At 37.8% G+C, this 13,262-nt stretch overlaps 1 protein-coding gene across 3 annotated transcripts in view; it reads right to left on the bottom strand.

Moving 5' to 3' along the window:
• The window catches only part of NEXMIF (neurite extension and migration factor), a 131,554-nt gene that overhangs the window by 15,267 nt on the left and 103,025 nt on the right, over positions 1-13,262 (bottom strand). For 2 of the 3 annotated variants that reach the window (XM_077890306.1, XM_077890308.1), the window contains exon 2: positions 11,191-11,320. The exons of the other annotated variant lie outside the window; for it this stretch is intronic. The gene's annotated coding sequence lies outside the window, so the exon portion shown is untranslated. The remainder of the gene's footprint in view (positions 1-11,190; positions 11,321-13,262) is intronic. 3 annotated transcript variants of the gene reach the window in all.

The following is a 13,262-nucleotide window of genomic DNA, read 5'->3' as shown; positions in this document are numbered from 1 at the left end:
AGTATTTCTGTTTTGGCTTGTATATAACACCCCTCTCAATCAATCCTCAATTTCTCAAGTTATGTTCTTCTTTCATTCTGCTTCTCTCTCCCTATACTTCCAAATATTCTAGCTATCTCTGCCCCTCTTAATATGCTAGATCACTTTTTGCTTCCAGGTATCATGCATTTCATATTCCCTCTGCGTGGAATGCCTCCCTCCACCCTCTTCCCTTCCCTTACTCCTTCCATTCCTTCCCCTTCTAGCCTCCTTTTCACTTCCCTCTTCTATTCCCTACTCAATTTTTTCTTGACACCTTCCTTGATTCTTATACAAATAAAATTAGTATTTTCTCTGCATTCCCAAAGACCATTGATCCCCTTTGTCTTTATCACCTTATATAAACATGACTTCTTTATATCTGATTCCCTCAATAGACTAAGTTCCCTTCACCTCCACAGGGAGTAGCTCACACATTGTACTTAGCACATGGTATGTACTCTGTAAAAGTTGATTAGACAATTATGTTGAACCATAGGAAAAGATGGGGGAGAATTCGGTGAACAGTAAGCATTTGGTTAAAATATTAGGTATACAAAGAAGATATGATGGAAAAGAGACACTGTGGAGGCCACCTAAATCTTAAATCAAGAAGACACTGAATAGGACATTAGGACCAATGAAAGTGGAAGAATCAGAGAGGTAGGGAAATAGGTTAGGAGACAATGCTCAGGTATAAGAAGTCAAGAAGATTAGAATTAGGGAGGAGGAAATAGGAATGGAAAGATGTTAGATTTGAGTAGAACTATAGAGATGTGTTTGGAAAATAATTCATAGATGGCGGGGGGCGGGCAGGAGTCAGCATATATAGAGAAGGGAGAAGTCAAGGAATTAATAGATGGTTGTGAAAGGAGCATTAGAGATTGTTAGATTCAGGTCAGAGTAGCCTCGGAAATACAGGTGCCAAGATCTTCATGAGAATAAAACAAGGTAAATAATAAGCCCAATAATCAGGTCCAACATGGATAATGAAGCTGGCAAGGGTCTAGCTGTCATACTGGAAAGGAGGCAACTGGCCAGCAAGTTATTATAGATGGGGAATCTATAAATTTAGTTGGGGACTGAAATGGAACAAGGAGATGGAATTGCAGTAGTGAACAGGTCCAGAGAAGTTTTCCAGGCTAGCCTCGCCAAGCTCTGTCTAGTCTGACTCTTCCCAGTTCAACTTTAGTCAGTATAATAGATGACATAATCAGCAATAGTTCAGAGAGTACATTTTTATCCATAATGCTGCTTAGCTAATTCCATTTTCTAAACCTGTCACGATTTCAAGGCACTAGGTTAGAAATATGGAGGTGTGATGCTTTTATGTACAGAAAACATACTTAAATGAGGACCCATGTAAGTTTAAAAATATTAAGGGTGAGAGAGGCATGAAAAGAGATGATCACAGTTAAACTAAAGAATTTTATATCTCAGGCATCCTGGGTGGCTCAGCGGTTTAGTGCAGCTTTCAGCCCAGGGCCTGACCCTGGAGACCCCATATCGAGTCCCGCGTCGGGCTTCTGCATGGAGCCTGCTTCTCCCTCTGCGTGTGTCTCTGCCTCTCTCTCTCTGTCTCTCTCTGATGAATAAATAAATAAAATATTTTTAAAAAGAATTTTATATCTCTCAAAAGTACAGTATAAATCTATTTCATCCCTCATTATAAAGATTCCAAAACTCAAAGATATGCACAAAAATGCACTGTCTATATAAAAGATCTAAGCAAATGCCATAAAACCTAGTGTTCAATAAAACTTGAAGTAGGGCTAGAAGGAAACAAACAGAGGTACTCATGCATTCACGTCAGGAATAGCCAAACTCCCTACTAGTCTTATTTCTAAATTTTTAGGCCATAGGTAGCTCCACTTTATGGGCACATCTGAGTACCTTTGCCTTTGCAAATCAATTTTATTTTTAAGCCTTCTCCTGCTTATTTTCTCTCTCACGTCCAAAGAACAGTGGTAAATAAGTCTAATTACTGTTTGTCAGGTAAAGAATGGGTGTTTCAAAAAAGAGTCTCTTTCTTCTTGTCACCAGACCTAAATGGGCAGTATAATGGCATAGTAAGCATAGAGACACCAACTTAGGACACCCACTGGTGTGTACAAGATGGTGAGTTCTTAGAAGGAGCATGCCACTGTAGCCTGGCACTTTCTGAGAATGGGTTTGTACAAGGACTGTGTCCTAATTACCGAGTGCCTTCACTGACAGACAGCATTGAGTTACATTTAATGCTTGAGTGCAAGAACTGTAGGCTGAATTACCCTTTGGATTTCTCCATACAGTTTCTAATCTCTTTTCTTACTACTAATCTATCTTGTTAATTGCATTTTTAAAATGCTATTATATTCTTTTCGGAAATATAAGCACTGAATTACAGGGATAGAAGATCTTAGAAGATAGCTTAATCCTAAACTCCCCATTTTATAAATGGGGTAACCAAGTCCCAGAAAGGGGAAACTACTTGCCCAATGTCACACAGTGAGTTGGCAACACATACACATCCTTGGAAATATCCCCATGGCACCATGTTACATATCAGGAGAAATATATAATTTATAAATAAAAACAACTACTAACTTTTTATTTGTCTTTATTGGAGAATGCTGTCACATATAAGAGAAATGATTTTGCTTATCCCAAGCAGGGAGTGAAAGGGAGTGGAGGAAAGGCCGAATTCCAAATCCAGCTGGGAAGGAGGCACTGCTCTTTTAGACTTTGGATTCTAGAGCTCTGTGTTGTTACCCTGAGGTATAACAGTCCAAACACCATCTTTCTCCCATTCACACACTCACATAATGTTCATGTACACTCAAAAAATCATAGTGCCTTCTTCTATATACATAGTTGCTAAGCAACCTATAACAAGTGGTAAAACTACTGTTTCAGATCTCACCCTACCTTCATCACACTCCTTTTGCAGACATGTTTATAGTAGAGTTTAGCAGTTACTTTCAAAATGATAGGCTAGTAGATGCCTGGACCTTTTTAGGACCAGAATATTTGTCATTACCAAAGGTCAGAGGGCCCAGACATTCTCCAAAAGTAAGTGGACTCCACTAGAGTATCTCTTTGTGTAGCTACTTAAAGAGATCTTTAAGATGAGTTTGTTTATAAAAATACATAGTTTTGACTGCTATAGAAGTTTTATTCAACACAAGAAAGGAAAATTCCAATAACCCCACAAAAATCACTCAGGAACTTAATGCCATATATTTTCAAGGCCATGTAGCCCCTCCCATCAGAAGAATTTTTCTTATACCCCTTTAATTTTCTACACGGGACCAGAATGACTATCCAAAAACAAGGGAAAGAATAAGGGTATAAGGTGGGGGGACATCAGAAAAGAAGAGAGGCTGGGCCTAAGAATAAGTAAGATGTCCTTCTAGTTAGAGTTCTCCAATAACCTAGGAAACATCTATTACTATTATCTCTCTGTTTTGACCCCTGGCAATTTATTTCTGTCATTCATAGCCAATTCAACAAAAAAGCCTTCATAGTACCAGAGTCTCTGAAATAGATCCCTAGGGTATATTCTCCAATACCCAGCTCATGCCAAACTGGCGATACCCAAAGCTATACAGATGGCATTCAGGGACTCCGTGCTCATTAAAGTATATTTAGGAAACACTCATGGCACGTGAAATTTCAAAGTCCCCATTTGCTGAACAGCAGCAGTAGGACTCTTCCTACTTCCAGCAGCCAAGTTCACAATAGGGAAAATCTTCCCAGGCTTCTGGGACACCTATTGATGAGCAAAACAAGTCTGCATAAGGCAAGGATGAGTGCTGTTCTTTCCTAGTGATCCTGGGTTTCTTAGGTTCCTTTGCTATCCTCTCATCTACTGGTAGGGTTGAGTGTTTCTTAGAAGGAGTGTTGTCTGCAACTACAGCATCTACCTTTTCTGTACCAATATTTGGGCTCACTTGCAACCTCTAAACTGCACTTCCAATACAGTAGCCACTAATAACATGTAGCCATTTAAATATAAATATAAGTAAATTAAATTTCAGTTCTTCTGCAACATTAGTCATATTTCAAGTGCTAATCACATGTGGCTAGTGGTTATCATATTGGGCAGGCATAGACGCAGAACATTTTCATTATCAAAGAAAATTCCACTACTTAGTACTGTTATTCTTACTTGTCCAGTCATTGTTTCTAGTCATTGTTTTTATTTGTACAGGATGGCCTAGCATTTTATTTATCTTATTAGTCTCAGGCACACAGGATTGATGTTATCATATTCCTCAATTCATCAGTAATCCAAGCAAAGCTTCTTTCTTGCTATTATTCACTTATTCCCATTTATTCCTACATTCTTTCGTACATAATTATTCTAATGTGGTGAATGTGTATCTTTTTTTGCATGTGTTCTTTTAAAGGATATATTTTATGTGTATGTTTTTAGAATTTATGTAAACAGTATCATGCTACACATCTCATTCTTTTAATTTTTACTATAAATTATGTTTTAAAGACCCATTCATGTGTCTTGCATATATTTAATCTGTTGCTTTTATCTGGTGCATAATTTTTTGTGGCAAGCACCCACCACATTTTATCTGTTTTCATTATGCTAGACACCCAAGATGCCCGGCCTAGCACTTTATAGAACTCTTAGCAGAAGTTTCTGGCTTTATAGAAAATCCTCAAACAATAACAACAACAACAACAAAAACAACAACTAAAAGTACTTGTAATCTTAGTATGTGACCTTGTTTTTAACTGAGGGTATCTTAACCCTTAGAATATACATCCTTTTGCTACCTTTCAATATTCTTACTGGTATCACTCTGCCTGTTATTGATCATTGTCCATTTTTTGCTTGGCTCTGGTCTTATATGAGGTTTCAATCTTATTTTTAACTTCAAATAATTATTTTCCATTGGTCTTTGGCTCTGATTACCTGGACTCAGGTTATTGGTTTATAAAGTCCCTTATTTCTTCTGTTTATTTCTGATTCTTCCTGTAGCGCCTTTTATTTTCCTTGGTATCACTCAGGATTCAGTATTATGGGTAGTTTTCTGGCTAAAGTTTTCACTAAGCAGTGGAGGTTTAAGAACCTAATGGAGACAGGATTGCTATACTGATAGCCAGAGACATCCAGGGCCTAATGGGAGGGAAATAACCTCTTAGCTTGACACACAAGGGAAATAACCTTTTAATTCAGTGCAGCATACTTCATTTATTGCAGTGTTATCCAGTTTGAAGATGTTATGAAAAACATCCCCAGAGAGATTTAAGATTTCAAAAACATCCTGAGTTTGAACTTAATTCAACTACTTCAGAAAGATGAGACAATGGAAGATGACCTTTTGGGCACTTCATATACCAGGCACTGTTAGGCCAGATAATGTCATGCCAAATTAGAATGTTTGTCTCCTGGGGAGGGAGGAGAGTTGGTCAGAGGGAGATGAGGGTATGTGTTTCAGTTAAAATCATCTGTCAGTGCTAATGACCTAACATTAAAAAATATTAACCTACAGACATACAAAGAAAAAATTGAACAGAGGACACTTGATGTCTTTAAGGCAGCAGAAAGAGAACAAATGTATGTTCTAATCAACTTTGATGAGGGATATAGACAAATTGAAACTCATTTAGAGAAAAATGTTGAGAACAAGGGGACTCAAAACTGATGTTAAACTCAGGGAAGAAAGTTTAAGAAATGTGTTTTCTGCCTTCAAATACTTGAAGAGCTATTACCAAAATAATGAAACTAAACTTGTTTATTTAGACCACAATGGGAAGTTACTTGAGATAGGAAGTCTATAGCTCAACATATGAATCAACAGAGAAGTCCAAAGATGAAATGGGTCAAGGAAGGGCATTGGGAAAAAAAGCAATCTTCCTACCACTAGCAATATTCAAGCAAAGGCTGGGCAACAGGTAACAATAAAGAACAAATTTAAGCACTGGATGGAGAAGTTAGACTAGACGACTCTAATTTTAATACTTTATGATTCAGTGTGACTACAAGAAAATCAATTGTACGAATCTGAAACAAATTCAAGGAGCTTTTAGAAAGATGTAAAAGAACGTACAGCAAAGCCAATAAAATTAGGTCCTACTCAAGCTACCCAGCCATGTGTGTGAGAAAGAGAACAGAAGACATTCCCACACTATGACACCAAGTGCCATAGCAACAAGGATCATGGCCTGCCCATGGACTCAAGTCATGTTGAGGCACACTTTTATAAAGGACAGAGAGAGTCTCTCAGGAACAAGGGGCTTTGGCCACTGAAGGAATGCTATAGTTAAAAAAAAAAAAAAAGGCTTAAAGAACCCATATATTTTTTTTTTCTCAGTCACAGTCATGACAGTTTTTCAAAGCCACTAAGAGTTATGTAAATTGGCCTAAGGTAGATGAGGGTTCTTGCCTTTAACATCATGGCACTACTTCCTTTCCCAAACTGGAAAAAAAAAAAAAGTGATTTCTCCAGGAAGGCTCTGCCACATTTCTCCAGGGTCTGTCCAGAGATTGAAAACCCAATGACATGACACTCCACTTGGCTGGATTTTATTACCTGCTGTACCCTTCTATTTCCCTTTTAGCCCAGACTCAATTACAAACAAGGTCTGCAAAAGGAAAACAACATACAGTGAACCCGCCATATTTCCAATTAAGTGCAAACATATCTTGAAAATTAAAATGAAAATCAAATGCCAATGCTTTGAAGACACTAACAGCTTCCTCAGAAACAACGAAGAAATAAAGGCAGAGGGAAAAAAAGAAAAAAAACCTGCTCTTAGCTTAGCAATGCAGTCCCAGTCCTGTTATATAATATCCCATGATCTCTTGCATCTGCATAGTCTATTAATTGGCTATGTTTTAATGCATTTATAACAAATATATCTTAATGTTGATTTCATACATCTTATTTAGTGGCATACAGCTGCTCTAGTTTTCCAAGACAAAATGGATGCCAGCCATGCAGTAAATCATGACTGTCCACAATCTTCAGTTCTCACCTATGTGTTGACAGGACAAGAGACACTTTGTGGTCTAGGGAATGGCTTCAGCATGATGGCGGTAGTGACTGGCATTAGAATTGGTTGGTTTGGAATCCTGGGTTTCATTACCAAGCAAATCTGTTTCATTTCTTTTTCTCCTTTTTTCTCTCTACAACTACTTCAGTTCCAGATGGCAGTGGTATATGATATAATAACAGTGATAATGACAATAATAACTGATACTTAAATAGTGCTATCTTCCTTCAGAGATGGGTTAGGAGTACAGGTGGGGAAAATAAATTAATTAGTATTAAATGAAATAAGCAGGCTGGCTTCTAGTCCCAACTCTGTCATTTAGCTTTGATGCTGGGGACATCATTTAAACTCTCTGAGCTCCAATTTCCTCATGTCAAAAGTAATAGTTACCTCATAGTGTTACTGTGAGAATTAATTAGTTTATATATATAAAGTAGTACAGCACCTGGCTCATACTGGGTCATCAAAAGTTATAGTTCTAATATTCTTCTCCTTTCCCACCTGAGAATGCCATTTAAACAATTCTTGATTGTTTAAACTGGGAGGTGGAATCCCCAGGATTTTGGAATGGTTCAAGACAGGGTGCTCAGAAACCAGTGCTCAAAGTAACTCAACAGCTTCATAGAGGAGAACTACTTGAATGGGGCAGTCTGGTTCTTCTTTTATCTTTCCTATTGATCTCTAAGACATTTTGTGGTACCAAAAACAACAAGAGTAGTAAAGTTTCTACAATCTATTTGATGACTTCAAAGTATTGCTGAGTGGAGTCATCTATTTGATGACTTCAAAGTATTGCTGAGTGGAGGGGGCTGCTAAATTGAAAAACTTTGTTCTTTGCCATGGAGCCAAACTGCCCCATCACTGCACACTGGATGGTTTTACATGACCCTAATATAAATCCTACTTTTTATTTCCCACCTGATAGCCCCTCCCCACCAGGACTATCCTGGTGACCATATATTGCCTTTACCTCATGTCTTGATAAGCTTATTTTGTCAAATGTTAAAAGAGCCAGGGGTAGAATCCATATTCATCAGGGTTTTTAGGTGCAGAGAGAAGACAGAGGGGAGAGGAACCAGTGGTTTCTGCCCCTAGAAAGTTGACAAAGCCTCTGCTATTTTTCTTCTCCAGACTCTCCTGGGTGAAAGAGAAAACTATTTCCACTACCTGCTCCATTTAACTTCTTTTATTCAATGACAGTTTCCTTTTTTAATGTTTATTTTTTATTTATTTTGTTTTTTACATTTTTAAATTTAAATTCAATTTGCCAACATATACTATAACAGCCAGTGCTCCATCGCATCAAGTGCCCTCTTTAGTGCTTATCACCCAGTTACCCTATCGCCCCACCCACCTCCCCTTCCACAACCCTTTGTTTCCCAGAGTTAGAAGTCTCTCATGGTTTGTCTCCCTCTCTATTTTTTCCCACTCAGTTCCCCTCTTTAATGACAGTTTCTGTCTTGCTTATTGCCTCACTCAGCAGTGCAACAAGGAAGAATCAAGCTTTGATGTAGTATCTCTAGCTGTTCCCTGCAGATATGAAGGAAATAGGACCTTCTAGGGAAAAAAAGTCATGAACTTTAAGTCCCGAGTTCCTTAGCTCCTCAGGTATCCACTGTCCTTATGTCCTTCAAATGCTTATCCAGATTCTTATTCAGATTTTGAGAAGGCAGCTAGTAGTTGGGGGGATGGCTGGGATGTGTGTGGAGGGGGGTGGAATTCAGGGGGAACCAAGGTACAGTTATACTTTTTAGCCAGAAAAAAGTAAATAAAATGGTGATGAAATCCCAGGAGAAACCATAGATTAAAGTCTATACGTTTTAAATATGTTACTTAACCAAACACAGCTGTTAAAAATGATGTCTTTGCTGTGTATGTATACCTATAATAATTCTGTCACTAGCATTCAGATATGATGCTGGTAACCTTTCCCATTCCTAAGATACATATTCAGAAAGACTTCCGCTAGGAGTGGGGGATTCTACACTGATCCACCCACACAATTTCAGCTGGTTGCTTTTTATGTCCACAGTATGGAGAGGGAGGGAGACTAACATTTATTGAGTGATATCCTACTAAGTAAGTACCTTAAATATATTTATTACTTTAATTTAGACAACAGTCTTAATGAGATATGTATTATTATCTTTGTTAATAGGTAAGGAAATTGAGACTCAGAAAAAGTTAAGCAGATCTTTCAGTCCCACCTAGCCAGCTGGAGGGGAATCAGGATTTAAACCTAGCACTGAGGGATCCCTGGGTGGCTAGCAATTTAGCGCCTGCCTTTGGCCTGGGGCTTGATCCTAGAGTCATGGGATGGAGTCCTGCATCGGGCTCCCTGCATAGAGCCTGCTTCTCCCTCTGCCTGTGTCTCTGCCTCTCTCTCTCTGTGTCTCTCATGAATAAATAAATAAAAACCCTTAGCACTGAGTTACTCCAAAGCTCACAGTCTTCAGTCTTTGATGGGACCATAAAAGTGGACTGACTTACCCCAACACTGATAGGGCAGCTCCAATTGAATAACATGCTTTCCTAAACATTTAAGTTGAATTCTTTACATAGAAAACTTCCCTGGAAAGAAAAGTAAGAAGGAAAGGAGAAAGGAGGTTGCAGTAGACTGCCAATCTGAAGACAATCAAAGAGAGTGTTTGAAGTACTTCTGTCAGGTCAAACTTACAAACAAAACAAAAATAAACAACACAATAGTGTCTTACCCAGGAACAAATTTTTGCACAACCAAGAAAGTCATGCATATTATTTTTTCACTGCTAGTTCTAATTGAAATTAAGAGACTAAATGAATAGAGTGACAGGACTACAGAGGGCTTTACAATTTAGTAAAACTATCACATTCATCCTGATACTTACTTGAAGATTACCACACTGTGAGTCAAAAAAATAAGTGTCATCTCTACTTATGGATAAGAAAACTGACAAGCAGGAAAGCAAGAATAGTGAGTTTATGAGTCACAGAAGAGAGAGGTAAAGCAAAATGCTTCCTATCATCTGCCATCATTAGGTTGTGGGATGAAGAAAAAGAAAATCTGCACATTCACATTTTGATCTTTTCACAGTGCCAGAGACAGCTTAATTTGTTCTCAGCATATACCTAGATAAAAATATTATTACATACTTAGATCAAATGAGTTAACTATTATGTCTTCCTGTGGACTGTGGGCAAGTAGCATCATCTTGATAGCTATGACAAGTTTTTTGGGGGAGAAAAAGGAGATTGTTGTCTTAACCCATGTTTTTATATTTCCCTCTTCCTGCTTTTCCATTTTTGCTCCACTTATTTTTCCAATTTTCTTGTCTCAATCAGTTTTGCACTGTCATCCATCTCTTCTGCTCACAAAATGTTTCAACATATTTACAACAGTTTTGAAATAATTGTGCCCCATTCAGATAGAGTATTCCTATCTCCACCCTGCCCTACAGTTTGTCCGAATTGGTGTTTTGTTGTTGCTGTTTTTGTTTTTGTCAGGATGCCTGGACTTGAAAAGGTGAAAGCCCCATTATAAAGACAGGGTCCAAAATGTAATCAAGTAATTAATAATTCAGAACCCGTACTGAGACTATCTAATAAAAATTGCTATTTATAAACACATCATAGAATCAGTTTAGAGCCTGTCATTTTGGTAATGCTTTGCTCAGTACTGAGTTTGCTCTGCCAGAGAAGCATTCTTGCATTCCTGGAATATGAAGAACTGAGAGTAAGGAACTGGAGTTTTCCAATCAATGGGGATGGAAACTTGGAAAATTTTTCAGGTGTGTTAAAATAATAAAGTCTGTTGCTATTTTTTACCTCGGCTTCCAACTTGAATATACCAGGGCTCAATCGTGTCACCTTAGAGTAGCAGCTCTAGCTGCTGACACTATCTAAAATTTCTACAGTCACCAGTTGTCACCCAGATGCTTTGGAGTGATAAGGCAATATTGTGATTTGATCCCATTTTGATAGAGGGACCACAGCAGACTAAGCATTGTATTATCTACTAAATTACTAAGGATAATTAGGTGGCACTCTAGAGCAAGTGATTTCTAAACACTTAACTGCAGCTAAGTGATTACTTTGGTATTTTCTGTACAATTTATTTATACTTAAAATCACATTTATTTATTTAACCATAAAAGTGATCAAGGGCAAGGGGGCAAGATGTATAGAGTACTTTACCTGGAAAAGGCCTGGTGGCCTTTGTACTCCCTTAGATAAAATCCTGGCCCTGTTGAACAGAGAAGGAAATTCATCCAAGCAGAAGGGGAATTTCTCTCAAAATATGAGCATGCCATCATTGCTCCATGTACTGCAAATAAAAGGAGAGTGTTCATGTGTCTGATATGCATGAACAGGTGGCATAGACAGCTCTCGCAGGTGAATGGCAATAAACAGCTCTCACTGTCAACACTTCTCATATGATATCTTTCATTCTCTTTTGAGGTCTGCCAAGTGAAGTCACACCATAGTCAAGGCTCATGAGGAAATATAGGGATGTAGATTTCAAACCAATTAAACTGGAGTCACATCACCTTTAGACATGGGCTCACTTTATTCCTAGAGAGCAGGATTACCTTGTATTACAATGAATAAGTCAAAATTTTAAGGGCAAAAATAAAGTATTTCCCTGGAACAAGTTATACATTGGATTTGCTAGCTGCTGACCCTTCCCCCAATGTAACCTCAATCCAGTTGTAGGCAGATATGTGAACTGAGAACCAGACTGCTATTTAAGCAGCTGCTAATGCAACTGGGTTAAATTCTAAACATTAGCAACTACTTAAACAGCAAGCTGGGGAAAACTTTGCTACCTTTAGATGAATGTAAGTAAGTCCCAACACTAAGCTAATCTATCACTTCATGATGTCTAATGAAAAGGGTATTAACATTTATGCATCTCTTACTATGTACTAGAAGCTTTATATTGATTTGCATTTAACTCTTTAAAAAGCCCTATAAAGTAGGTAGGAATTAGCATTGCTATTTTATAAATGAGAAAACTAAAGCTTCTCAGAGAGTCTAAGTAACTTGCTAAAAGTCACAGAGCCTTATTACTATCCTTCTAGGCCAATATGTTCAAGTCATATGCAGAAATTTTAATAGAAGAAAGAGATGTGTGTGTGTGTGTGTGTGTGTATAAAAGTGAACAGTAGTTTTCTGAGTAAATACAGCATATAGAATGTAGTTAATAATATGGTAATAACCATATATGGTAACAGATGATAACTATACTTATTGTGGTAAGCATTTCATAATGTATATAATTGTTCAATCACTATGTTGTACACACAAAACTAATACTGTGTGCCAACCATACCTGAATTTTTTGAAAAAAGAACTGCTACTTCAATATTTTTCTCTTATCTTCACATAACTTCCTTTTCCTTTAAAGTCTTTTTGTACCCATATTTTGTTCATTTCTGGCACTTTCTTAATTTCTCCTCAGAGACAATAGAGACATTTGTTTTAATTCAGTCATAATCACATAAATGCTAGGTCTGCCAGCTATGGGAAAGCCTAGAGAAGAGAAATTCTTGCACATGCTTGCTACTGAAAACAGATCAGGTGCAGAAGCCATTCACTGATTCAACTCTGGGAATTGAATACATTTTTTCTTTAAAAAATTTGAGGGGCACCTGGGTGGCTCAGTTGGTTAAGCATCCACCTTCAGCTCAGGTCATGACCTCAAGGTCATGAGATTGAGCCCCACATTGGGCTCCCTGAGTGTTTAGTGGGGAGTCTGCTTCTCTCTCTCTCTCTCTCACTCTCCAAAATAAATAAATCTTTAAAAATTTTTGAATATAGTTGACACATAATTTTACATTAGTTTCAGGTTATAAAATAGTGAATCAAGTTGTCCACATGTTATGCTATGCTCATAAGTGTAGCTACCATCAGTCACCACACAATGCTATTACAATATCATTGAAAATATTCCCTATGTTGTATCCTTCAGCCCACATTGTAACTTATTTATTCCGTAACTGGAAGCCTGTATTGTCCACTACCCTTCACCCATTTTGCCTAACTACTCCACCCCCTCCTTCTGGCAACCATCAGTTTGTTCTCTGTTTATAGGTCTGATTCTGCTTTTTGTTTGTTTATTCATTTGATTTTCTTTTAGATTCCACATATGAGTGCAATCATATGGTATTTGTCTGCTCAGTCTAACTTACCTTCTTTAGCATAATACCCTCTAGGTCCATCCAAGTTGTCACAAATGGCAAGATCTCATCCTTATTAATGGCTGC

This window comes from Canis aureus, chromosome X (assembly GCF_053574225.1).
Source record: "Canis aureus isolate CA01 chromosome X, VMU_Caureus_v.1.0, whole genome shotgun sequence".
Taxonomy (NCBI): Eukaryota; Metazoa; Chordata; class Mammalia; order Carnivora; family Canidae; genus Canis; species Canis aureus.
Note: the sequence above shows the minus strand (reverse complement) of the source record. Positions and strands in the feature narration are given on the sequence as shown.